Genomic DNA, 27,084 nt, shown 5'->3' with positions numbered 1-27,084 from the left:
CTTTTTCTCTGCATCCATGCCAGCACTTGTCGTTTGTTGATTTGTTGATGGTTGCCATTCTGACAGGTGTGAGATGGTATACATTGTCGTTTTGATTTGCATCTCTCCGATGATTAGTGACTTTGAGTATGTTTTCATATGTCTCTTGGCCTTCCTTCTGTCTTCTTTCTATTTAGGTCCGTTGCCCATTTTTTAATTGGATCATTTATCTTCCTTTTATTAAGTTGTATAAGTTCCCTATAGATGTTAGAGATTAAACCTTTATCAGTGATAACATTTGCAAATATGTTCTCCCATACAGTGGGCTTTCTTGTTGTTTTGTTGATGGTTTCTTTTGCTGTACAAAAGCTTTTTATTTTGATGTAGTCCCATTTGTTTATTTTCTCTTTAGCTTCCATTGCCCTAGGAGCTTTATCAGTGAAGAAATTGCTTCGGCATATATCTGAGATTTTGCTGCCTGTGGATTCCTCTAGTATTTTTATGGTTTCCCGTCTTATGTTTAAGTCCTTTATCCATTTTCAGTTTATTTTTGTGTATGGTGTAAGTTGGTGGTCTAGTTTCATTTTTTGCATGTATCCATCCAATTTCCCCAACACCATTTGTTGAAGAGACTGTCTTGATTCCATTGTATGTTCATACCTCCTTTGTCAAATATTAATTGAGCATACTGGTTTGGGTCGATATCTGGGTTCTCTATTCTATTCCATTGGTCTATATGTCTGTTCTTGTGCCAGTACCAGGCTGTTTTGAGAACAGTGGCTTTGTAGTACAGCTTGAAATCTGGTATTGAGATCCCACCTACTTTGTTCTTCTTTCTCAGGATTGCTGTGGCTATTCGGGGTCTTTTTTTATTCCAGACGAATTTTTGGAGAGTTCGTTCTAGGTCTGTGAAATATGCCATTGGTATTTTAATGGGGAGTGTGCATTGAATCCATATATTGCTTTGGGTAGTATGGACATTTTAATGATGTTGATTCTCCCAATCCATGAACATGGTATGTTCTTCCATCTGTTTACGTCTTCCTCTATCTCTTTTTTCAGTGTCCTGTAGTTTTCCACGTATAGGTCTTTTACCTCCTTAATTAAGTTTATTCCTAGGTATCTTAATATTTTTGGTGCGATGGTAAATGGGATTGCTTTTTTAGATTCTCTTTCTGTAAGTTCACTATTGGTGTATAGAAATGCCATAGATTTCTTGGCGTTAATTTTGTATCCTGCTACATTGCCGAATTCATTTATTAAGTCTAATAATTTTTTGATGGAGTCTTTCGGGTTTTTTTTTTTTTTTAATGTACAATATCATGCCATCTGCAAATAAGGACAGCGTTACTTCTTTTCCAATTTGGATGCCTTTTATTTCTTCTTCTTGTTTAATTGCAATGGCTAATACTTCCAGTACTATGTCGAACAGGAGTGGTGACAGAGGGCATTTCTGTCTTGTTCCTGTTCTTAGGGGAAATGGTTTTAGTTTTTTCCCATTCAGTATGATGTTAGCTGTGGGTTTATCATATATAGCTTTTATTATGTTGAGGTATGATCCTTCTATTCCCACCTTGTTGAGAGTTTTTATCAAGAAAGGGTGTTGGAAAAAAAAAAAAAAGAAAGGGTGTTGGATTTTGTCAAATGCTTTTTCTGCATCAATTGATATGATGATGTGATTTTTATCTCTCAATTTGTTTATGTGATGTATCACGTTTATTGATTTGTGGATATTGTACCATCCTTGCATTCCTGGGATAAATCCTACTTGGTCATGGTGTATGATCTTTCTGATGTAGTGCTGGATCCGATTTGCTAAAATTTTGTTGAGGATTTAGGCATCTATGTTCATGAGGGATATTGGCCTGTAATTCTCTTTCATTGTGTTGTCTTTATCTGATTTTGGTATTAAGGTGATGCTAGCTTTATAGAATGAGCTTGGAAGTTTTCCTCTTGAATTTTTTGGAATATTCTGAGGAGGATAAGTTTTAGTTCTTCCTTGAATGTTTGGTAAAACTCCCCTGTGAAGCTGTCTGGCCCTGGGCTTTTGTTTGCTGGAAACTTTTTGATGACTGCTTCAATTTTTTCCATAGTTATTGGCCTCTTGAGATTTTTAGATTCTTCCTGATTGAGTTTTGGAAGATTTTATTTTTGTAGGAATATGTCCATTTCCTCCAGGTTGTCCAGTTTGTTGGAATAGAGTTGTTCATAGTATTTATTACCAATCCTTTGTATTTCAGTGGGGTCTGTTGTTATTTCTCCTCTTTCATTTCTGATTTTGTTTATTTGGGTCCTCTCTCTTTGCTTCTTGGTGAGCCTGGCTAGAGGTTCATCAATCTTGTTTATCCTTTCAAAGAACCAGCTCTTGGTTTCATTGATCTTTTGTATTGTTTTTTTTTGTCTCAATGTTGTTTATCTCCACTCTGATCTTTATTATTTCCTTCCTTCTGCTTACACTGGGCTATTCTTGTTGCTCTCTTTCTAACTCTTTGAGTTGTAGGGTTAGGTAATTTATTACCATTGTTTCTTGTTTTTTTGCAGTAGGCTTGTAGAGCTATGAACTTCCCTCTCAAGACTGCTTTCACGGTGTTCCATAGATTTTGGATTGTTGTGTTTTCATTGTCATTTGTTGCCATGATGTTTTTTATTTCTTCTTTGATCTCTCTGGTAACCCAGGCATTGTTTAATAGCATGCTGCTTAGTCTCCATGTGTTTGATTTTTTTAATTGTTTTTATTGTAGTTGATTTCCAGTTTTATGCCACTGTGATCTGAGAAGATGCTTGATATGATTTCTATCTTCTTGAATTTGAAGGGACTTTGCCTATGAACCAACATATGGTTTATCTTTGAAAATGACCTATGTGCACTTGGGAAGAATGTATATTCTCTGGCTTTGGGGAGAAATGTTCTGAAGATGTCAATTAATTCCATCTGGTCAAGTGAGTCATTTAGGATTGATGTTTCTTTGCTGATTTTTTGTTTAGAGGATTTGTCCAATGGTGATAGTGGGGTATTACAGTCTCCTACTATGATGGTATTGCTGTCAATCTCTCCCTTGATACCATCCAGAAGTTTTTTTTATGTATTTGGGTGCTCCTGTATTGGGTGCGTATATGTTTACCAGAGTTATCTCTTCTTGTTGGATTATTTCCTTTAGTATTATGAAGTGGCCTTCCTTATCTCTTGTTATGTCCTTCACTTTGAGATCTAATGTGTCAGATATAAGTATTGCTACCCCAGCTTTTTTTTCAGTTCCATTTGCCTGGAAAACCTTTTTCCTTTCCTTCACCCTCAGTCTGTGTGTGTCTTTTTTTCTGAGGTGGGTTTATTGTAGTCAGCAGGTATGTGGGTCTTGTTTTCTTATCCAATCCATTACCCTATGTCTTTTGATTGGTGCATTAAATCCATTTACATTTAAAGTTATTATTGATAGGTGCTTATTTGTCACCATTTTTATTCTTTACCCCTGTGTTCCTTCTTCACTTCCTATTTCTTTTTTTTTATAGCAGACCCTTTAGCATTTTTTGCATTGCTGGTTTGGTGGTAATAAATTCCCTTAGTCCTTTTTTGTCTGTGAAGCTCCTGATTTCACCTTCAGTTTTGATTGATAGCCTTGCTGGGTACAGTATTCTTGGATTCAGACCCTTCCTTTGCATGACTTTGTATATTTCATTCCATTCCCTTCTGGCCTGATGAGTTTCTGTTGAGAAATCAGTCGCTAGTCTAATGGGGAATCCTTTGTAGGTAACTTTCTGTCTCTGGCTGCTTTTAAGATTCTTACTTATTTGTTGGTGTTTGCCAATTTAACTATAATGTGCCTTGGCATCAGTCTTTTGGGGTTCATTTTGCTTGGGACTCTGCGAGTGTCTTAGATTTGTGTGGGGTTTTTCTTCCCTATATCAGGGAAGTTTTCTGTCATTATTTCTTCAAACAGGTTTTATATTCCTTGCTCAGTTTCCTCTCCTTCTGGAACTCCTATTATGTGGATGTTGTTTTGTTTTGTGTTGTCCGAAGTTCCCTGAGGCCAGTGGTCAGCAAACTGCGGCTCGCAAGCCGCAGTTTGCCATTTTGTTGACTAATGAGTTTGCCTACCACTGGGATAGGGGCTTAATCACAAGGAACAACAACAGCCTATAATTATTGGAATCGAGAGTCTAGGTTAGTGGTCGGCAAACTCATTAGTCAACAGAGCAGCAAACCGCGGCTCGCGAGCCGCATGTGGCTCGCGAGCTGCAGTTTGCCAACCACTGCCTTAGGCCCTCCTCCTGCTTTTTAATTTTTTTCTAGAAGCTGCTCTACTTGGGTATTTTTTCCTACCTTGTCTTCTAGCTTACTGATGCGGTCCTCTGCTTCTTCTAGTCTACTCTTGATGCTTTCTATTGAGTTCTTTACAGCAGCAATGTCATTTTTCATTTCTTCTTGATTTTTCTTCATTTCCTCTTGGTTCTTACACATATTGTCAAATTTGTCTTCCATTCTTTTCAGCCACTTCATGACCATTTCTCTGAATTCTTTCTCTAGCAGGTTGCTTGCCTCCATTTTGTTTACTTCCTTTTCTGGTGATGCCTGCTTTTCTTTCATATGCGGCTTGTTCCTTTGTTTCCCCATGGTCTCTCTTCTCTGGGTGTCTGGTTATGTAGTTTTCTCTCTCCTGTGTTGATTTAAAGGCACAAAATACAACACAACCAGGTACAATGCACAAGGCACTGAACAGAAATGTATTTACGATATTAACCCCAAATAAAGGTGACCACCAGAGAAAGGCAAATTAGAGGATAGGAGAGAAAGAAAAAGAGAAAAAGAAAGAAAGAAAGAAAGAAAGAAAGAAAGAAAGAAAGAAAGAAAGAAAGAAAGAAAGAAAGAAGTGCAAAAATGAAATTGGGAAAAGAAAAAAAAAGTAAGAGGGAAAAGAAAGAGAATACGAAAGAAGAGGGGAAGAAACTATATATATGGGGAGAAAACTCCAATAGCACAGCCACTAATCCCAACAAATGCCAGCAACAAGTACCTGGAGATGAATACAAACTACAAACAACAACTAATATCAAGCGAGGCAAGGGAAAACAGAAGCAAAAAACAATACAAACAAAAAATAATAATAAGCAAAACAATCTCACAAACAAGCATAAAAAATTGATATAATCAACAATCAAGCAAACAACAAAATGACAGAGAGAAAAACAATATTTTGGATAGTGAAGACAGAGAAGAGAGAGGTGTGTATGTACTTGGAGCAGGGGATTGGAAATTAGATATATAAGTAGGGTGAAATTTTAACAGGGGGTAAAAAGAAAGAATAGGGAAAATCTAAAGCAGGAAAAGGGTAAGAGAAATAGGACAACAAAAGGGGAAAATTTAGGAAGAGTGATGGCATAAAGGTAATGCTGAGATAGAGTAAAATGATGCTAAAGGGAAGATGAAAATAGAATGTAGAACACTAATCCCAAAGTAAAATAAAGAGAAAATAAAATGATACTTTTAAAACAAAAAAAAGGTAAAATAGTAATAGTAATAATACTGATTGAAAATAAAAATGTAATAATTAAAAAGGTAAAATCAAGTGAGGAAAAAATAAAATAAAATAGTTTCTTAAGTAAAAGATGAAAAAAATAAAGAAATAAAAATAAAATGTGCAGTAGTGAAGGTCATTCACTTCCTCTACTGTTCTGTTTGGCACACCTGTTTCATAGTCAGGACAGTATTGCAGTTCCCTGTGTTCCACTGCTCCTCAGTGTTGTAAGCCAGTCCTGATTTTTAAGCAGGCAGTGTGTCTTAATTTCTTGTATTCCTTTATTTGTGTTTACATAAGAGTCAATTTGTGATTCAACCCCTGGGTGGCAGTGTTTCTGGATTGACCTCTGGGTCTATAGGTCCTCTCTAGCCAGTGCTTAGATCCTGCTTTCCCTGTGGCACTCAATACCAGTTTGTGGTAGTGGGTTGCCCCTTAGCTGGTTCTCTGATGGTTATTCCTCGCTCTGATCCCCAGGTTCCAGAAAAAGAACTTTCCCCTGCAATCTCTTAGGGTGTCCCCAACTGGGTGATCCTATGTATCAGGCTTAGTAATCAGAAGCAAGGATTTAAAGGAAAAAGAAAAAACAAAACAAACAAAAGAAAAGAGCCAGCATAAGTGTGTGAACTCCGGGACTGCGCGCAAGTCTGTGCAGTCTTTTTTTCCTCCTTGGGTCTAAGCAGCCGGCACACTTTTAAAATTTTTAGGCTGTCCTTTTGCGTCAGATCAAAATGGGTTGCTTTTAAGAGTTCCTTTCTGTTAGCAGCTCTGAGGACCCCCTTCCACATTCACGGATCATGCCAGCCGCCACAGCCACGGATTTTTCTAGGCGCAGACTTCCCCCGGTCCTCCAGCTCCCACAGTGCGCACGTTTCTCTCTCCTGCCAGGACCAGAGACCTCACCTTATCCCAGGGGAAATCTGACCTTTCCGTGTGGAGTGTAGCGCTCCTCTGAATCCACGTGTTTGCACCAATTGGGGACTGATGTTCTCAGGTTTGCAGCTGTTCAGTGGGTGCCGCAGTTGTAGATTTGGAGGCTCCAGATAACATCCACTTTCCCCTTCAAGATGGTGCGGTCTCTTCGTCCAAGCCGGTCGCTCCAGGAGGGAACCCAGCAGCAGTCAATATTAAACCTTTTTAAAAACATATTTACTTATTTTATTTTTATTGAATTTATTGGGGTAACAATGGAAAAATTATATAGGTTTCATGGGTACAATTCTATGATACATAATCTGTGTATTGTATTGTGTGTTCACCACCCCAAGTCAAGTCTCTGTATATTACCATTTATCCCACCTTTCCCCTTTCTTACCCCTTCCCCTTTCCCTCTGGGGCTAAAGGAGAAAATGAGACATAGTCTTCATCCTGAAGGCCACTGGGGAAGGTGAGAGAGAGGAAAATGAAGGTGGGGGGAAGGTTTGCTAGGGTACAGCTCAGTAGATGCTGTAATGGAGATAATTGAGGGGGAGAGGAGGAGCAGGTAGTTCTCTCTGGGGGTGGTGAGAACTTCCTCCTGAGGAGTTTGCTTCCCTGGTCTTTGGTCTAGCTCTGCATGCAAGTTCTTAACTGTGTGACCTCAGGGGAAATAAAACATGCCCATCCCCACCTCCACTTTCTCTCCCTTAACATGACAGAGTTGGACTTGAATATTTCCAAGGTCCCTCATGTTCCAGCCCAGGTTCCAATCATGGTCTTCTACAGCTTATGACTTGGAACCCCCCAATCAGAGTTCAAAATGCATTTTTCTTGTAAAAAACACATTTTCAGTAGTAATTAGGGGTACTTTGAGAGATGCACAATGGCATTTTAAAGTCTGACAGTAACATTTCTCAGAGGACTGTTTATGGTTTGGAGTACAAAATCCTTATTTTTCCAGAGTTCAGAAAAATTTCCCAAATCTCCATCCATAGTCTCAGACCATCTTTTCTTTTCAGCTTCTATTTCACATTGGGATCCTTCAATCAGTCATTAATTCTAGCCACAACCCTGCTCTTGCATCCTGGATTAGAGTGGGTGCTTGCTTCCCTCTGGCTTAAATCCCCATCTCTCTTCCATTTCCAGTTTTTATCCTTTCAGACCTGTGTCATGTGCTCTGTACATTCACTCTTAGTGCTATATGGGAAGGGGAACCTAGCTACTAAATACAACATCCCTAAAATTTGTGGTCTATGACAAGGAATTTGAAACATGGATTCTTTTGAAGTCAATAACTTCTTATTCACTTTCCTTATTTCCAGTCAAAATATATTTCCATTCTGGCTAGTCATCCACTGCTCACTTAGATCAAATGTAATGTGAAAAGAATTTTTAAAAATGAAAAATGTATGTTGATTTTTTTTTTTTTAGATAATTCATTGTTCTGTTCACTATACTACACATAATGTCCTTTTCTTGGTAAAGGTTATCTCTTTTTCCCTAATACCAGAAATCCAAATTTCCCATCAGATAATGTTGCTTGTCTTTTTCATTTTGAACAGACACTGTAAGGGCTCTTAATTAGTTTTATAATGTCCTATGACCCTGATTCCTCTTCCTATCCTTTTCAGCATGACTTGTATACTTCTGGGATTCTGGGGTTTCTGATCTTACTCAAGGGATTTTTGAGACTTTTGGTCATTGGGCATCCCCCCTGTGATACCATGTAAAATATCTATATATATAAAGATCCAGGGTTGTCACGACTGGAATGAACAACTGAACAGGAGGCTGTGTGGGCGACCAGGCCGGCAGGGGGGGCAGTGAGAGATGACCAAATGACTGGGCCCTGGGCCCTGGCCGGGGCCGGTGGCCCAAGGGAGCTCTGGGCCCTGGCTGGGACACAGCAGAACTGCGATGGGGGCATGGCTGGCCTTCAAACCTGGGGTCCAGAGCTCCCTGTCATGGCTCTCCCCAGCTGGGGCTCAGAATTCCCTCCCACAGGGGCATGACAGGGCAGTCAAAGGGAGGTCTGGGCCCTGCAGGACCAGCGGAACTCTGGGTCTCCCCGTGATGGAGGCATGGCCAGCCTTCAAAACTGGGGCCCAGAGCTCCTTCAGAAAGTGCTTCTGTTTATTTAGTCAATTAGTTTTAAATCAGATTACACACCCACAAATGGGGTAAGAGAAAACTGTTCAACGTGCCTTTGGCAAATTGCAAACTCTTGCTGAACTTGAGCGGCCCCTTCCTGGCATAGCTGTCTTTATGCTTTTTGGGCACTTTTGAAGGAAGGAAAGGGATCCCGTGCCCCTATGGCTCTCCTGTGGGGACAGAGTTGGAAAAACAGTTTCCCAAGGAGGTGGAAGCGCAGTGGGGACCCTCCCAGCTGGGGGAGGGGTGCGCCCAGACGCCCCCTGCGCTCCAAGGCTGGGGCATGGCACAAGGGGTGGGACATCAAGTGGTAAAAGTCCAGCAGATGCCTGGCCTACAGGCTGCCTAAGGAGGGGTGTCAGATGCATGAAGGAAAAGCTTAGCATCTCTGTCATCACTTTGGTTTTCAGAATTCCCTGCTACCCATCTGTCGGCTCCCTCCCTCTGAGGGGTGCTGTCATCCTCACATGGGTGCAACTGGAATATTGTATGTCGAGATTGCCCCAATGTACTTATCCTTTTATCTGACAGTGAAAAAAAATCCCAAAGAACAAGAATGGAGACAGACTACTGTCCTTTAGGCTTAAAAAACCCCAGAAGTATCCTGTGAAGAGCTGAGACTTGGTTCTATCCACACACCTCAGAGAGATTGGATGAGGAAATGGCCCGTTTTGGCCCTGACTTTACCCACTTACGTTACTCTTGAAGGTGTCTTTGCCACAATGTGAATAAACTGCCACCTTTTGGAATAGGGGCCCATACAAAAGTCTGCATTCCCAACTTTTCTTGAAACAGATCTATGCTCTGCAGCTTTGGCCACCATCCTGAGATCAGGTCCTGTCGACCAGGTCCTGTCGCTGGGAATCAGGGGGCACTGGAGTGAAGCGCGCTACCCCCCACCCCCTGCTGCACCCTGTGCCCTTTTACATTCAGGGATTGAGCTGAACTCACTTGGAGGGGAGGCTTGGCAAGGGTGACAGGTGTCACAGATGGAAGTATGGAGAACGGAGAGGCGGACACCCTGCTTGGTCCCTCCCTGGGTGGGGTCAGGCAGATGAAGGCCGGCCAGCCCACCCCACAATTGGGTGAGATAGCGTCCTCTGTGTCCACCTCTCACCCTGTGGGCCTGGCCACTCCCCTCAGCTCAAGGCAGCCCTCTGCGTTCCACAACAGTGCACTCTGCCCTCACATGCTGCTCCCCCTAAATAAGAAGAAAGGGAGCAGTTGGCTGACAGACAACTACACAGAAAGATAGGGCTCATGGTTGGTGAGCACAGTGGTGGTGGCAGGAGCCTCTCCTACCTCCATAGCAGCGCTAAGGAGCAGTGAGCTGAGTGGTAAGGATCAGTGAGCAGGTGGGCAGTTCCCTGGGGGGAATGGGCCTAAGCCAGCAGGTGGACATCCCCTGAGGGATCCTAGACTGTGAGAGGGTGCAGGCTGGGCTGAGGGACCCCCCAACCCAGTGCATGAATTTTGTGCACCGGGCCTCTAGTCCTATCTAATAAAAGAGTAATATGCAAATTGACCGTACCTCCACTATACCCTGAAGCCATGCCAACCAGCCAATCAGGAGAGAGTATGCAAATTAACCCAACCAAGATGGCTGTGGCCACAGAGCAAGCAGGAGGCTAGGGTTTCCCCGGCTATGGAGGAAGCCAAGCTTTCCACACACCCTGGCTGGCCCAGGCCACTGCTCAAGGCTACAAAGTTTCAATTATAGAAGATAAATAAATCCCAATAAAAATGACTGCGACCACGGAGCCAGCAGGAGGCTTGGCTCTGCTGAAGGCTACAAAGTTTCAATTACAGAAGATAAATAAATCCCAGATAACAGGGCCTCTGCTTGGGTCACCAGGGGGTGTGGCCGGCCTGCAAACCACCACAGGCCCCTCGCCCAGGCTGCCCCACGCCCCAAGGGAACCCCCACCCTGATCCAGGACACCCTTCAGGGCAAACCAGCTGGCCCCCACCCATGCACCAGGCCTCTATCCTATCTAATAACAAAGTAATATGCAAATTGACCATCACTCCAACACACAAGATGGCTGCCCCCATGTGGACACAAGATGGCCACCACAAGATGGCCAGCAGGGGAGGGCAGTTGGGAGGGACCAGGCCTACAAGGGAGGGCAGTTGTGGGCGATCAGGCCAGCAGGGGAGGGCAGTTGGGAGGGACCAGGCCTGCAAGGGAGGGCAGTTAGGGGCAATCAGGCTGGCAGGGGAGTGGTTAGGGCAGGGGTGGACAAACTTTTTGACTCGAGGGCCACAATGGGTTCTTAAACTGGACCGGAGGGCTGGAACAAAAGCATGGATGGAGTGTTTGTGTGAACTAATATAAATTCAAAGTAAAGGAGCGGAGGGGAGAGCAAGAGAACCCTCCGCTCTTTTGGTTCCGCGGGCTGGATAGAACAGCCAAATGGGCCGGATCCGGCCCGTGGTCCGTAGTTTGCCCACGGCTGGGTTAGGGGGTGATCAGGCTAGCAGGCAGAAGCAGTTAGGGGCAATCAGGAAGGCAGGCAGGCGAGCAGTTGGGAGCCAGCAGTCCTAGATTGTGAGAGGGATGTCCGACTGCCTGTTTAGGCCCTATCCTGGTAGGGATCCCAGATTGGAGAGGGTGCAGGCTGGGCTGAGGGACACACACTCCCATACACGAATTTTGTGCACCAGACCTCTAGTTTTTTAATAAAAACATAAAAATTTAACTGATGACTCTTTAATGCTTCCTTTTTCTTTTCAATGAACACATTTGAGTAAAATTCTTCCATTTTTTGGAGGGTGATCTGGTCTAGATTTATCCAAAATTAAGCTTTGTTATCACCTTTTCTGCATCAGTTGATATATTTTCGTATTTTTTTAGGAAAGTTTTTTTCTAGGCTTCTCTCCTTGCTAGCTTACTTTATGCACACTGGCCTCGGGTTGTTATTGTAATTTTCTCTCTCCCGACATTCCTCTGTCAATATTTTCTGTCTGCCTCTCATAATCCTCTATACCAATTTTGTCTCTTAAATTGCTTTGCATTAATTCTACTTCTCACCGTCTTTTTTCCCACAATTGCCCATCAATAGTGTCCATTTTCAAGGCTGAGAAGGACTTTCCGTTCATTAATTCCTTGGCCTACCTTCACCTGTTCTCCTCCTGTCTGAAAAATTACTTACCTCCACACACCCTTTGAAAGAATATGGAGACATGCTCAAATTGATGGGAAGCCTGAAGCACAAGGTTAGAAAGCCAAGATCAAGGTCAGAGCACAGTTAGGAACTAAGGCCAGCTGAGCCCCTTCAAGGTCACACCACAGAAACAGTCTGGGGAGGACACTGACACTAGTGTCATGTGCTGTGTACATACCTGCGAGTCCTTAACTGTGTGACCTCATCTGTTGTCGCCACTGAACATCATCACTGAAAACTACTTAATGTGCTTGGCTGAGGCTCAGGATCTGTGGCCAGAGCATCTGATGGGCTGCACCTAGGTCATGTGTCTACACCCTCACTGCTGTGGGTGGGGCTGACAAGACTCATTCAGAGGCGTTTTTCCACATGGCAGGGAAGTTCAGATCCTGCACAGAAAACAGGCAACACCAGTCCTCTGCACATCTAAGTTCCACTGGACATATGCTCTGATTTTATGCTGCTATTCTACATGATGGATTTCTTCTTTTAAGCAGAATTCAGCATTTTCTTTGTGCCTTTTCATGAGCATTTTTCTAGCCCTAGCATTGTATTGTGAGGTAAGATGGTATCTCTCACCTTCTTATTCTAATGACCTTGTTTCATGGAGGTTTTTTTGTGTGTTTTTTTAAATCTCTCCACAAAAGCAGCTTTTTCTGTAATGGCCTCTTAAAAACCATGCCTGATTCTTAATAGGTGTGTCTGTCTCCTCACCCCTTACTGCCCCCACCCCAATGCACACACTTGCCACACAGCACTCATGCTATTTTAACTGTTAACTGTGTGTTAACTGTTTTCCCATTGTTGACCTAAATAAGGAGGTAAACTAAGGCAAGCTCCAAATTGTGAAAAAGATGAATCTATTTGAGAATAGCAGAGGAATTGCATGTGGGACATGCAAACTGTAATTAGCTATAGGTTAATCCACTAAGGGTTTGGGGTGGGCTGTGTTTATAGGCAGGGAATGTAAAGAAGGAAGATTCAATTAGAAACTGTTAAAATAAAAAACAAATGGAGACAGGCTACTCAGCTTATTTTGTGAAATCAACCCTACCTGGTTCATTTCTTGTTCATGTTTCTGGACACCATAAGCAAAATCTGATTGAGGCAACCTTTGACCAACTCTCTATCATTTATGAATATTTCAATATTATCTGTTTTCTGTAAGCCAGGCATTTATGGGAAATTAGTCTGTTGATCCTTATGTTTTGTTTTTCTGAGGGCACATAACTGAGAGTTTTCATTTTATATCCTCCAGTTCCATTGTAAATTGAAATTATTTCACACAATTAAATTATAAACTCCTTGAGGGCAGATACTACCTCTCACCATTTTTTCCTCAGCACCTAGTACAGGGCTTGGCACATATAATGCATTTAATAAATGCTACCTGAGTGAACGAATGCATTAATAAACATCTCTTCCCTCTGTATCTTTTGTTCAGTGGTTTTTAAAAATATATTTTTTTTATTTTTTTAGAGAGAGAAGGGAGAGGGAGAGAGAGAGATAAAAACATCAATGAGGGAAAAACATCGATTGACTGTCTCCTGCACACCCTCCATTGGGGATTGAGCCCACAACCTGCTCATGTGCTCTGACCAGGAATCAAATTGTGACCTCCTGGTGCACGGGACAACGCTCAATCCACTGAGCCACACCAGCCAGGCTGTTCAGTGTTTTAAAGCAAACATGTGTTCCATATTTTCTGGAACAATCACTGAGAAGAACTGTTAGTCTTTTCAATAAAGAATAGTTATAATTTTCTAGCTAAAACGGTTCATTTATGTACCATTGTAAAACTTTCTTTATAATACCTTCTTAAATTATAGCTGAGTCTTTAAACCACATCTCAATTTTGTTTCAGAAAAAAAGATAATTTGTGTACTTACTGTCAGAGCCATCACACACTTCTCAAAATGCTGTTACAAAAAGAGAAAAGAAAGGTAACGTTTCTCTTTTCGAGCACAAATGTAAGGCAGTGGAGATTTTAGCTCAAGCAGAGGCCAGGGCCACTGCTGGGGTCAGGCAGCTGGGCTGACTGTCAGGCAGTTCCCTGCTGTCCCCTTTCTGGGGCTGCCAATCAATTTCTGTCAAAAGCTCAGTTGAGAAAAATCACGCTTGTGTGCTTTGCCCTGGAGCATGTGTACTGTAGTCATTCCTCAGCCAAATATTTCTCCACCCTATCAGACCGTTTTCTATAACAAAGCTTTATATTGATTCCTTTTACTATGCTAAAATGAAATGCTTGAGAAATAAGCTATCTACATATACAATTTTTCAAAAACAACAAAATATAACTTTAACTAGAATATATAGGAGACATAAAAGGAGATGAATTTATAATACAACTTGCATATGTTAATAAGAAGTACTAAATATTTCCCTAGCTGGTTTGGCTCAGTGGATAGAGCGTTGACCTGCAGACTGAAGGGTCCCAGGTTTGATTCCGGTCAAGGGCACATGTCTGGGTTGCAGGCTCGATCCCCAGTGGAGAGTGTGCAGGAGGCCAATCAATGATCTCTCTCATCATTGATGTTTCTATCTTTGGCTCCCTCTCCCTTCCTCTCTGAAATCAATAATATATATACTAAATATTGAGCACAACCCTCTGTGAGACAAAATGAAGCAGTCAGCTGCTTAATCTCTCACTGTGAGTGAGTGACAGTGACCAGTGCAGGATGGTGCAGGTGTGTTGTATATGGAATGGTGAGCAACTTTTGGTTTAATTCCAATAAAAACTGAGAGCTTCTCTTGATTCATATAGTAGGTGCTTTCCTAAAAAACTTATTGATTAAAAAAAACACACAAAACTATGCCAAATATATTTTGGGGTTGTATATGAAATGGAGTATGGGTCTATACTAAAAAAATTAAAAACTTTCCCCCATTTTTTTTTATTATGAAACATTTTAAGCATATAGAGGAGATAAAAGAAGAGCAAAATGAATACTGGTGTATACCCCCTACCATTCAGCCATTCCCCCCCTGGAATCATTTGAAAGTGGTTTTAGATATTCCAATTAATTTAAGTATGCAACTTCTAGGAATAAGGACTTTTTTTTGCATATTCACACACTGCTATTATGCCTAAGAAAATTAACAATAGTTTTATAATGTTATCTATTTTCTAATCAATATGCAGCATTCTCCAATTGACTCAACCATCCATTGCATTCATAATTGTGATTTTTAAATATCAGGATCAAATTTGACATTCATCTGTTGTATTTGTTTATAATGTTTTACTAGTTTCTTTTGATCTACAACAATCCCTCCATCTATTTTTTCTCATGACATTGCCATGTATATATAAAAGTAGCACACTATATGCTATCAATATTACACATATCTTGAAGTCACTCCATGTCAATGTTCCTAATTCTTTTTTTTATGGCTCTATCATACTCTATTGTATTACTAGTATACCTTAGTTTTCTGGCCAGTTCCCCTTTTATGGACATTTGTATTATTTCCAGTCCTTTTTAAAAAAAATTACAACTAATGCTGCAGCAAATAATGTTGTGTTCATGTTGTTCTGTATTTGTGGGGGTGTAACTTGAGAGTGGATTCTTAGAAGTAGGATTTAACATTTTAGATATTCTTCTCCTATAGATGTGTCACAATTGTACCTTCCCACTAGTTTTGTGTGAGAGCATGTGATAAACAAGGTTTTTATCTACACGAACATCCTGCATTGTATTTTAAAAGCCACAAGGGATATGGGAGAGTTCTTTACTGTGCGCTTCCCATTGGAGGATGTCGAGCATTCCTGGGCTCTGCCTGCTAACTGCCAGGAGACACCCTCACACTGTGACAATAGAAAACTCCAGCATAAATGTCCAAAATGCTCCAGCAAGGACCTGGCTCCAGATCCCTTTAAAAATTACCCTGTGGATGAAGGGAGACTTTCGGAGAGCTGTGTACCTGGGCCACATGGTTTTTTGCTTCCTGTGTGGTTGCTTTCACTGAATGGCACTTGGCATTATTCTGTTTGTCACATGCAAGGGCATGATGGGAAGGAGCTCTAAGCTGTTCATCAGAATCTCCCCAGGGATGCTTTTGCTTCCACCAGCCCACAGAGCTCTCTTTCCAAAGAGACTTGGGGAAAATGTCTCTCTTGTATCAATCCCAGGACACATTTTGTTTCCTTTGCTATTGTCCCCCAAACACAGTGGGGCTCACACGTGGCCTTGCTTTCTGGTTTGTACTGGATGTTACACCACGACTAGACCAATCTGTGCTCCACATCTAGCTCATGCACAGTATTTTGTGGTTTGCATTTCATAAATGGACTTCACCCTTGGATTGATCTAAATTCCCTCTACTCTTAATATCTCTTTGTCTTGTTTTTCTGACTTACCAACTTTTAAATCAGTGGGATTATGTGATTTTCTAAGTAGGGCTAAAGGAGAAGGGGACAGAAAGAGAAACAGGTAAAGAAGAATGGGTAAGGTCAACTGTAAAAACACATCTGCAGGATGTTCTTTCCTAAGGTTCTGGCTATTGTACTCTGGACCCACCAAAGAGATCCTTATGATGGTTAATTTTACGTGCCCCCCTCTCCTATCTGGCTGGCGTTTTTTTGCCCAGATGGCTTAGAACATTGCAGCCACTATTTAGCCACAACACAACTTGATCAGTTTTGTCGCAATCAGATTTTTTGGGAATGTATGCCCTTTCATTCTTCAGTCTGTTAATCTTACTGTAAAATCAAGCCAGAGGTTTCCTGTCATTATTTTATCCCAAAAATTTCTGTCTAAATACATCATTTATTACTTTGTTACCCAGAGGCACTTTATACTCTTCAACCTCAGAAATCTAAAATCCTGGAAAATTTCCTTGCAGACAGCCCCATGAGCTCTTGCTGATGTTGCCACTGGATTCCCCCCCACCCCCAATACAGAGCACCCCGAGTGAAAACATAAAATGCTTCCTGCCTTAAAGTGCTATAGGACCTCATTGCGGGTATAGGAGAGGGCAGGATCTTTGCATTCAAAAGCAAACCAACTGAGTAACTATTTTCGTCATATGAAAATAACAACTACTGGCATTGTTACTATCTCAGACATTATAAGAATATCTTCTTGTGATGAATAAATTATGGTTGTGGTACATTAGTAACTTCTATGAATTTTTTAAAAACTATTTATGGTCTTGCATTTGTGAAAGTTTAAGGTCCCTTTACCTAGCATCATAGAGACTTTTTTTTTAAAAAATAATTTATGTTTATTGTTGAAAGTATTACAGATGTTCATGGATCTTTTTTTAAGAGTAGAAAGGACCTTGGAGTTTTTCTGGTAATTTAGGCCACAGAGTTAGGTGACTTCCCTAAAGCCACATGGCTGGTTTTAGTCACCACCTCACAGGGTGCAAATGATGCCAAAGTCCCTCTCCTCAGCCTGCCTTCCTTGCAGACTTGCTTTGTTTTGATGATTCTGAAGAGGCAGGTTGTCATAATTGTTTTGGATTTTTTTAAAGCCCAAAGTAGGATTTAGGAAATTAAAAACAAAATCATGACATTCTAAAATCTAAGAGCTATATAAAATCCTATCTAATAAAAGAGTAATATGCAAGTTGACCATACCTCCGCTACACCCACAAGCCATGCCCACCAGTCAATCAGGAGAAAGTATGCAAATTAACCCAACCAAGATGGCTGCGGCCATAGAGCGAGCAGTAGGCTTGAGTTGCCCCCGGCAATGGAGGAAGCCAAGTTTTCCACACACCCTGGCGGGCCCAGGCCTCCACTCAAGGCTACAAAGTTTCAACTATAGAAGATAAATAAATCCCTACAAAAATGATGGCAGCCACGGAGCTGGAGAGAGCAGGAGGCTTAGGTTGCCCCTGGTGATGGAGGAAGCCAAGCTTCCACAGCCCTGGTCTGCCCTGGCCTCCGCTGAAGGCTACCAAGTTTCAATTATAGAAGATTAATAAATCCCAACAAAAATGGCTGCAGCCATGGAGCAAGCAGGAGGCTTGGCTTCGCTGAAGGCTACAAAGTTTTAATTATAGAAGATAAATAAATCCCAGATACCAGGGCCTCCACTTGGGTCACAGGAGGGCGTGGTCAGCCTGCAAACCACCACAGGCCCCTCGCCCAGGCCGCCCCACACCCCAAGAAAACCCTCACCCTGATCCGGGACACCCTTCTGGGCAAATCAGCTGGCCCCCACCTGTGCACCAGGCCTCTATCCTATCTAATAAAAGAGTAATATGCAAATTGACCATCACTCCAACACACAAGATGGCTGCCCCCATGTGGTCAAAGATGGCTGCCCCCATGTGGACACAAGATGGTTGCCACAAGATGGCCAGCAGGGGAGGGAAGTTGGGGGAGATCAAGCCTGCAGGGGAGGGCAGTTAGGGGTGACCAGACTGGCAGAGGAGGGAAGTTGGGGGTGACTGGGCCTGCAGGGAAGGGCAGTTGGGGGGGACCAGGCCTTTAGGGGAGAGCAGTTGGGGGGAACCAGGCCTGCAGGGGAGGACAGTTAGGGGTGATCAGGCTGGCAGGCTAAAGCAGTTAGGGGCAATCAGGAAGGCAGGTAGGTGAGCAGTTGGGAGCCAGCAGTCCTAGATTGTGAGAGGGCAGTTGGACATCCCTTGAGGGGTCCCAGATTGGAGAGGGTGAAGGCTGGGCTGAGGGACACACGCCCCTGTGCATGAATTTCATGCACCGGGCCTCTAGTCCTATATAATAAAAGGCTAATATGCAAATTGTCCCCTTGACTGGGAGTTCGACCAGGAGTTCAACCAGGGGGCAGGGCCAGCCAGCTTACTGCTCACGGCCCCTCGCCCTGGGTGGCCCCACCCCTGATTGGCGCCCCCTACCCCCATTGGGGGTGGGGCTAGCCAGCCAACCTCCCATGTTCCCTCCCCCCAGCCAGCCTGGCCCCAATCAGCCCTGATCGGGGCGGGCTGGCCGGACCCCACCCTCACACGAATTCTTGCACCAGAAGTCTAGTCTATATATACCAAAGCCTAAGTGACCATTTGTTCGATCTCTTGACCAGTAGCTATGACGTGCACTGACTACCAGGGGGCAGATGCTCAATACAGGCATAGAAACAGACTGATGAATCTCAGAGGGAAGCGGGGAGGGGAGAGGTCAGGGAGAGATGAATCAAAGATCTTATATGCATACTAGAGGCCTAGTGCACAAAATTCATGCACGGGGGGGGGGGGGTGTGTGTCTCTCAGCCCAGCCTACACTCTCTCCAATCTCAGACCCCTCGAGGAATGGGCAGTCGGACATCCCTCTCACAATCCAGGACTTCTGGCTCCCAACTTCTTGCCTGCCTGCCTTCCTGATTGCCCCTAACCACTTCTGCCTGCCAGCCTGATCACCCCCTAACCCAGCCGTGGGCAAACTATGGCCCGCGGGCCGGATCCGGCTGTTCTATCTGATTCTCTTGCTCTCCCCTCCGCTCCTTTACTTTGAATTTATATTAGTTCACACAAACACTCCATCCATGCTTTTGTTCCAGCCCTCCGGTCCAGTTTAAGAACCCATTGTGGCCCTCGAGTCAAAAGTTTGCCCACCCCTACCCTAACCACTCCCCTGCCAGCCTGATTGATGCCTAACTGCTCCCCTGCCAGCCTGATCACCCCCAACTGCCCTCCCCTGCAGGCGTGGTCCCTCCCAACTGCCCTCCCCTGCTGGCCATCTTGTGGTGGCCATCTTGTGTCCACATGGGGGCAGCCATCTTTGACCACATGGGGGCAGCCATCTTGTGTGTTGGCGTGATGGTCAATTTGCATATTACTCTTTTATTAGATAGGTTGGAGGCCTGGTGCACAGGTGGGGTCCGGCTGGTTTGCCCTGAAGGGTGTCTTGGATCAGGGTGGGGGTTCCCTTGAGGTGTGGGGTGGCCTGAGCAATGGGCCTGTGGTGGTTTACAGGCCGGCCACGCCCTCCGGTGACCCAAGTGGAGGCCCTGGTATCTGGGATTTTTTTATCTTCTATAATTGAAACTTTATAGCCTTGAGTAGAGGCCAGGGCTGGCCAGGGCAGGAAGCTTGGCTTCCTCCATTGTTGGGGACACCCAAGCCTCCTGCTTGCTCTGTGGCGGCAGCCATCTTGGTTGGGTTAATTTGCATACTCGCTCCTGATTGGCTGATGGGCGGGCTTGTGGGCGTAGCAGAGGTATGGTAAATTTGCATGTTTCTCTTTTATTAGTGTAGACTAGAGGCCTGGTGCACAGATTCATGCACTAGTGGGGTCCCTAGGCCTGGCCTGTGGGATCGGGCCAAAATCGCCAGTCGACATCATCTACGGGGTCCCGGACTGTGAGAGGGCACAGGCCAGGCTGAGAGGCCTCACCAGTGCACAGATTTGTGCACCGGTCCTCTAGTTAAATAAATAAATTAATGTGTAAATAAATAAACAAACATAAAACATATCAAATGTAAAGTTAAGAAGTGTTTGCAGATGATAGACCCTTGTAGCTAAAGTAATTCCTCTGAAATTTCATTAAAACACAAGGAAAGATTTGAGTAAAACTAAGACCTGCTAATTGGCTTCAGTCCTAGAGCCATTTTAGTATTTTTGTTTTGCTTGTTTTTTCTTTTCCTAAGGGAAGTTATTGTTTAATGAGTGTAACTTTAAACTTCCTGGAAGCCAAGGTAAAAAGGAAGATATGAGGGTTACACAGCTCTCTAACAAAGGGAGACACAGACATTTTCCAGGAAAAGCCAATCATGGCTCAGAACCCTGAGAGAAACTGAACAAGTGAGTCGGGAGGCATTTTAACTTTGATGGCATCTGGAGATAGTTATCAAATTTATGGTTTAACCCCTCTTTCTTCCTTGGATGGAATGCATGAAGAGGGGATTGGGATTCTTATTTTGTGAGGAGAGTCCTATGTAGAACACAGCAGAAGCTCAGAACTATCTTTTCCTCCTGTCTGTACACTTATGGATGTCACTCTCCACTTTTACCTGAGGGCTCAGGAGAGGTAGTGATCACCTCCAGCAGTTGCCCATCCTGTGCAACCACCACCTCCCTCTGGGCACACCTCCTAGATGACCTGTGAACACATGTGCCAAAGGGTAGACTTTTCTGATTGCTACAAATATCTAAGTATTGAGTACAAAAAAACAGCTCTGCAAACCACACAGCCTGGCAGAGGTTAATGTTATCAGAAACCCATGTTAGCATAGAACTTAGCTGATTCTCACCAACCTCTGCTTTTCTTTTTGAACTTGGGATTTTATAATTTTCTTGTAATGTGTTTTCCCAAGTGCTTAAAAGTATTTTATTTCCAAAGAATATCACTCTCATTTATTTTCCAAGATAATGGGAGGAACTTGCCATGCCAGCAATAAAAAAATGCTTTCTGAAAATGAATAATTCCTGTACTGTTTCCAGGACAACCAAGAGGGTAAAATAAAATGATAAAACAGCAGCTGGGAAAATGAAATTTGTGTAATTCTAGAAAGAACCAGAATCTTCAAAAATTTTAAGTTAAAAAACTGCTATTGGAACTTGAGATCTTAATAATTTAGGTCACATTGAAATAAGTGCCCTGGGCAATTTATTGCTGCCAGTTCAATGTTGATAGGTGTTATGCAAGTATAAAATGGAATGCTATAGAAATAGAATGTAATGTCCTCTTTTCAAGCTTAATTCAGTCTGTCCCAAGATAAGGGTTTATGTATAAGCTACTCTTTCCTTGGAAGTGTGTTAGAGAATTACTATGTGGACAAAATGTCCTTCCTGAGGTATTTTATGAAAGATATATTATTAAAGTTATTTTGCTAGCAGGATTCTTAAAACACATAAACACAATAAATCAATGGGAAATGTCATAAAAAGTTGCAGAGCTAATTTTTAAAAAATATATTTTATTGATTTTTTTACAGAGAGGAAGGGAGAGGGATAGAGAGTTAGAAACATTGATGAGAGAGAAACATCGATCAGCTGCCCTACTGGGGATGTGCCCGCAACCAAGGTACATGCCCTTGACCGGAATCAAACCTGGGACCCTTCAGGCTGCAGGCTGATACTCTATCCACTGAGCCATACCAGTTAGGGCCAGAGCTAATTTTTAAAAGACTAGTAAGTTATCAATAAACTGCAACAGGCTTATAAAGGTAATGAGTATCTTTTCAAAAGAGGATATACAGAAGGCTGAGAGACATATGAAAACATGCTCAAAGTCACTAGTCATCCAAGAGATGCAAATCAAAACAACAATGAGGTACTATCTCACACCTGTCAGAATGGCTATCATCAACAAATCAACAAATGACAAGTGCTGGTGAGGATGTGGAGAAAAAGGTACCATTGTGCAGTGCTGGTGGGAATGCAGTCTGGTGCAGCCACAGTGGAAAAGAGTATGGAGATTCCTAAAAAATTAAAAATGGAACTCGCATTCGACCCAGTAATCCCAGTTCTGGGAATATACCCCAAGAAACCAGAAACACCAACCAGGAAGGACATATGTACCTCTATGTTCATAGCAGCACAATTTATAATAGCTAAGATTTGGAAATAGCCTACATGCCCATCAGCTGATGAGTGGATTAGAAAACTGTGGTACATCTACACAATGGAATACTACACTGCTATAAAAAAGGGGGAACTTTTACCATTTGCAACAGCATGGATGGACCTGGAGAGCATTATGCTAAGCTAGTCAGAGAAAGATAAATATCACATGATCTCACTCATATGAGAGATATCCTATATAATAAAAGCCTAATATGCTAAGTGTTTGGTTGATCGGTTGTCCATTTAACCAATTAAAGCATATTATGCTAATGATATCCTAAGGCTGTTCAACCACTCACTATGATGTGCACTGACTGCCAGGGGACAGATGCTCTGACTGGTAGGTTAGTTTGCTGCTGGGGCCTGGCAGATCAGGACTGACCCAGATGAGCTGGACACACCCTGGAGCCCTCCTGCGGTCCCTCCCTGGCTGGCCAACCACCCCTGTCCCTGCCGTGCCCCAATCATGCACCGGTGGGGTCCCTCAGCCTGGCCTGCACCCTTTCGCAATCCAGGACCCTTCAAGGGATGTTGGAGAGCCGATTTCAGCCTAATCCCGCTGGCCAGGCCGAGGGACCCCATTGGTGCATGAATTTGTGCACCGGGCCTCTAGTAATGAATAACATAAACTGATGAACAAAAATAGATCCAGAGACAAAGAAACACTGAACAGACCACCCAACCTCAGAGAGAAGCAGGGGAGGGAGGGATAAGAGATCAACCAAAAGACTTGTATGCATGCCTATTAGCATAACCAGTAGACAAGGACACTGGGGTGGTGGGTGCTTGTCCTGGGGGTTGGGAGTGGCAGGGGGGTGTCAATCAAGGAAAAGGGAGATATATGTAATACTTTAAACAGTAAAAAAAGTAATGAGTATCAAATCATTACACTGTACACCTTAAACTTGCATAATGTTGTATGTCAATTATATCTCAATAAAACTGGGGGGAAAGGTAGCCATCCATTCAAAATGAGCAGAATTCTTATATTTAGAGATAGATTTCATGCTCAAACTAAATATTATCTTCTATGTTATATGCATCCAGTTTATCAGACAAGCTCAATAGAATACCAGCAGAAAGTAGCTTTGTATTTTCCACCTCTACCTCTTCAAACTGGTTTCAGTTCTGTTCAAAGTCTCATACAACTAATCACCTGTTGCATCTGGGTCCTAGCTCCAGGTTAGAGGTGTGAAGCTGGGGGCAGGATTGAGGGGAGAGGGCGTGGCCAGCTCTCATTTCCTCACCTGCTCCTCATTCCCTGCCCACCAGGCGGCATCTGGTTCCTTCAAGGCTGCAGATTGGGGTAAGGAGAAGAGGTGAGTGGCATGAAGGCTCCTACTTGCCTAATACAGTTGTAGTATGTTGCCCTCTGGGCAGGACAGAATCCAAAAGCTGACTTTCCTCTCTCCTGGGCTCCTTATGGTTCTATTGGAGGCGATTCCATGGCCACAAACCTCTCACCTACCGTGAGACTCCTTGAAATGGGTGGTGCCTCCAGTCCAGGATGAGCTGCCCTGGTTCCTTGCTTTCTGCAGGCCCACCTGCTCCAGTGGTCACCTGGTCTCTACAGGCACCCTCCTGGGAGGAGTTCCTCTCAAGGTGACCCAGTCTGGCTTACGTCTGCAGGGTTCATCTCTGGATCTCAGGCATCCTAGGCTTTCCAGTTTTGAAGAGCAGGCCATTTCCACAGTAGCCACCCCCCCTTTCTCCAATTCCAGGGATTGAACAAGCTTTCAGCAATTTACTCTAAAATAGCTCAGGAAAATTTTCTTTGTATTTACTTGTAATTTCCCTGTACATGTGAAATTGTTTTCAAACTTGAAAAGATGCATATATAATACACACACACACACACACACACACACACACACACACACACACACACACACACACATATAAATCTATATATAAAAAAGCCTAAGCGACCGTATAACTGGTCAACCAAATGACCGGGCAACCAGTCACTATGACGTGTGCACTGACCACCAGGGAGCAGACGCTCAATGCAGGAGCTTCCCCCTGGTGGTCAGTGCGCTCCCACAGCCAACCTCCCACAGTCCCTCCCCTTCCCCCCTCACCTGACTTGCTGGCCCTGATCAGTCTCAATCGGCCCCAATCGCCAGCCAGGCCTAGGAACCCCACCTGTGCATGAATTCATGCACCAGGACTGTAGTATTATTATAAAAACATAATGAGGATGTATGTCATATTATACAAAGCCTATTACCTTACTTTTTCACTAAATAGTATGTTATAAACATTACTATATTACTATATAAAATATGTATAGTCATTTTAAAGCACATAGAGTTCATTGTAGGTAGATATCATAATTTAATTAACCAAGCTTTTCTTCTTATACTTCTAGATCATTTATATTCTTTTAATGTACTAGATTATGCTACAATAAAAAAAAATAGATCTGGTCAAAGATAACAGTGTTGCACATAATGGAATTCAAGGGTTTGGTTTCTTCACAAATTCGCTAAACTATAAGAAAGCCCTTAGCCTATTGTCAATTATGGACCATTATTCCCTGGCAGCTGGGAAGGATTGATTTCTCTCCTTTAGAGTGCTTTCTGACTAGGCTGACAAACTGTGGAAGTGATATTTCGATTGAACTTTCCCCCATTTAAAAACTCAATACAAAATTCCTGTAAACAGTGTCAGGATGCACTAGATCCAGAATACAGACATTGGGTTCAGTCAGAATGATGCCAGTGCCACTGGGTTGTAACGAGAAGATAGAGGTGATGATGGATGTGGATCATGGTTGGGTATTCAGCTTTCTTCTTTTAGTGTGTCATAGGGAAGTATCCTGGTGTTACTTCCAGGTCTTTTAAAGGTATTAAGAAATAAATAAAATAAAATTTAAGCCGAAACCGGTTTGGCTCAGTGGATAGAGCATCAGCCTGTGGACTGAAAGGTCCCGGGTTCAATTCCGGTCAAGGGCATGCACCTTGGTTTCGGGCACATCCTCAGTGGGAGGTGTGCAGGAGGCAGCTGCTCGATGTTTCTCTCTCATCGATGTTTCTAGCTCTCTATCCCTCTCTCTTCCTCTCTGTCAAATATCAATAAAATATATTAAAAAACAAAACAACAACAAAAAAAACTTGGTGACTTAAAAACACAATTTAAAAAAAATAAAAAAAATTAAAATTTAAAAATATATTGTTTACTGTTAGTGAAATTCTATCAAACATCTGTATTCAGTGACTGAGATGTTGGGCCCCAGATATCTTGACAGTTATAATAATGACACCCTACATTTATATGGCCACTGATGTATTTCAAAGCCTTTTACTTTCATTATTTAATCTGATCCTTACAAACTCTGAGAGGTGATCAGGGAAAATGTTATCATTCTCATTTCATTGACCAGGGAAATAAGAATGAGAGTTGAACTGATGCTCTAAGTCACAATGTTAGGAAGAGGCTGAGTTGGGCTGCTGCTTAGGATCTCTAGCCACCTGCCCAGTGTACGTGGGTGTCAGGTGTGCTTCCCACCCCAAAGGCTGCCTCACCTCCATCTTTCCATCTGGTACTTGTGTCCACCCAGTTGTTCAACAGATTCCTTTTCCGTTTTTTTATATGCCATCTCCCGCATACTATATATCCTCATGTCCTGCCCATTCTACTTCTGAAACATTACCCAACTCTGTTCTCTCTCCATTTCCTGTCCAAGCCAGTGTCACCTCTCACGTGAACTATGGCAACAGCTGCCTATCTGGCCTCCTCTTCCACTCTAACATTCCCATGGTCTGCCCTCCACACACATTGCAGACAGGTGGCTCTCCCCAAACACACATCAAATTCTGTTTCTTCCCTGCTCAGAACCCTTTAATTGCCCTTTAAATAAACTCTAAAAATCTATACCCTGGCTGCTGATACAAAAAGCCCTACATGACCCGGCATCTGCCTGTATCTGACTTTTCCCACTACCCCCATCCCCATCTTCTCCTATGTCCCACCTTCTCCCCATCTCCATCTAGCTCCAACCTTCTCCCCATCTCCCTCTATCTCCCACCTTCTCCCCATCTCCATCTATCTTTCACCTTCTCCCCATCTTCCCCTATCTCCCACCTTCTCCCCATCTCCCTCTATCTCCCATCTTCTCCCCATCTTCCTCTATCTCCCATCTTCTCCCCATCTCCCTCTATCTCCCACCTTCTTCCACCTGCTCCAGATGCCCCAGCTAGGCTTATTTTTCTTTTTGTCACTAGAACATATGAAGCTCACTCCTGTTCTAGAGCCCTATGGCCCCAGCCCTTCCTCTGGCTCTTTCTCACCATCCAGGTCTTTGCTTGAAGACTACTTCTTTAGAGAAGCCCACTTGAGTACCTCATCTGAAGGAGTCACTCTGTCATATTGCCCTATTTTTTACCTCATCATGTCCCTTACTTTGTTTATTAGTTTATTGTCTATCTTGATTCACTAAATATAGTCCCACTTATTTAACAAGCATTTAAATTTATTAATGAGCCTGCCATTGTCTATGTGTTTTAGCAATATTAACTTCTTTAATCCTTGTAATGACCTTATACTAGTATACTTTTCTCAGATGAAGAAATGGAAGCACAGACATTTTATCAAGGTCATTCAGCTTGGTTTGAGAGTCCTTGCTGATGGATAGGGGTCTTGTCTACTATGTTTAACCCTGAATGCCATCACATAGAACAAAGCCTGGCTCAGGTAAACACTCAATAAATATTTGTGAAACGACTGAATGATTTCATGGTTTTGATGGAGACCCTGACACTGGATCTCCATAAGCTTGCCCAGGGCATACCCCACTGTCTTTCTGATCCTTAAACCCTTGATATCAATCAGGAACTGGACTAGTTAACATTTTCTGAAATATTTC

The sequence above is a fragment of the Plecotus auritus genome (genome assembly GCF_963455305.1).
Source record: "Plecotus auritus genome assembly, chromosome: 2".
NCBI classification, from domain to species: domain Eukaryota; kingdom Metazoa; phylum Chordata; class Mammalia; order Chiroptera; family Vespertilionidae; genus Plecotus; species Plecotus auritus.
Note: the sequence above shows the minus strand (reverse complement) of the source record.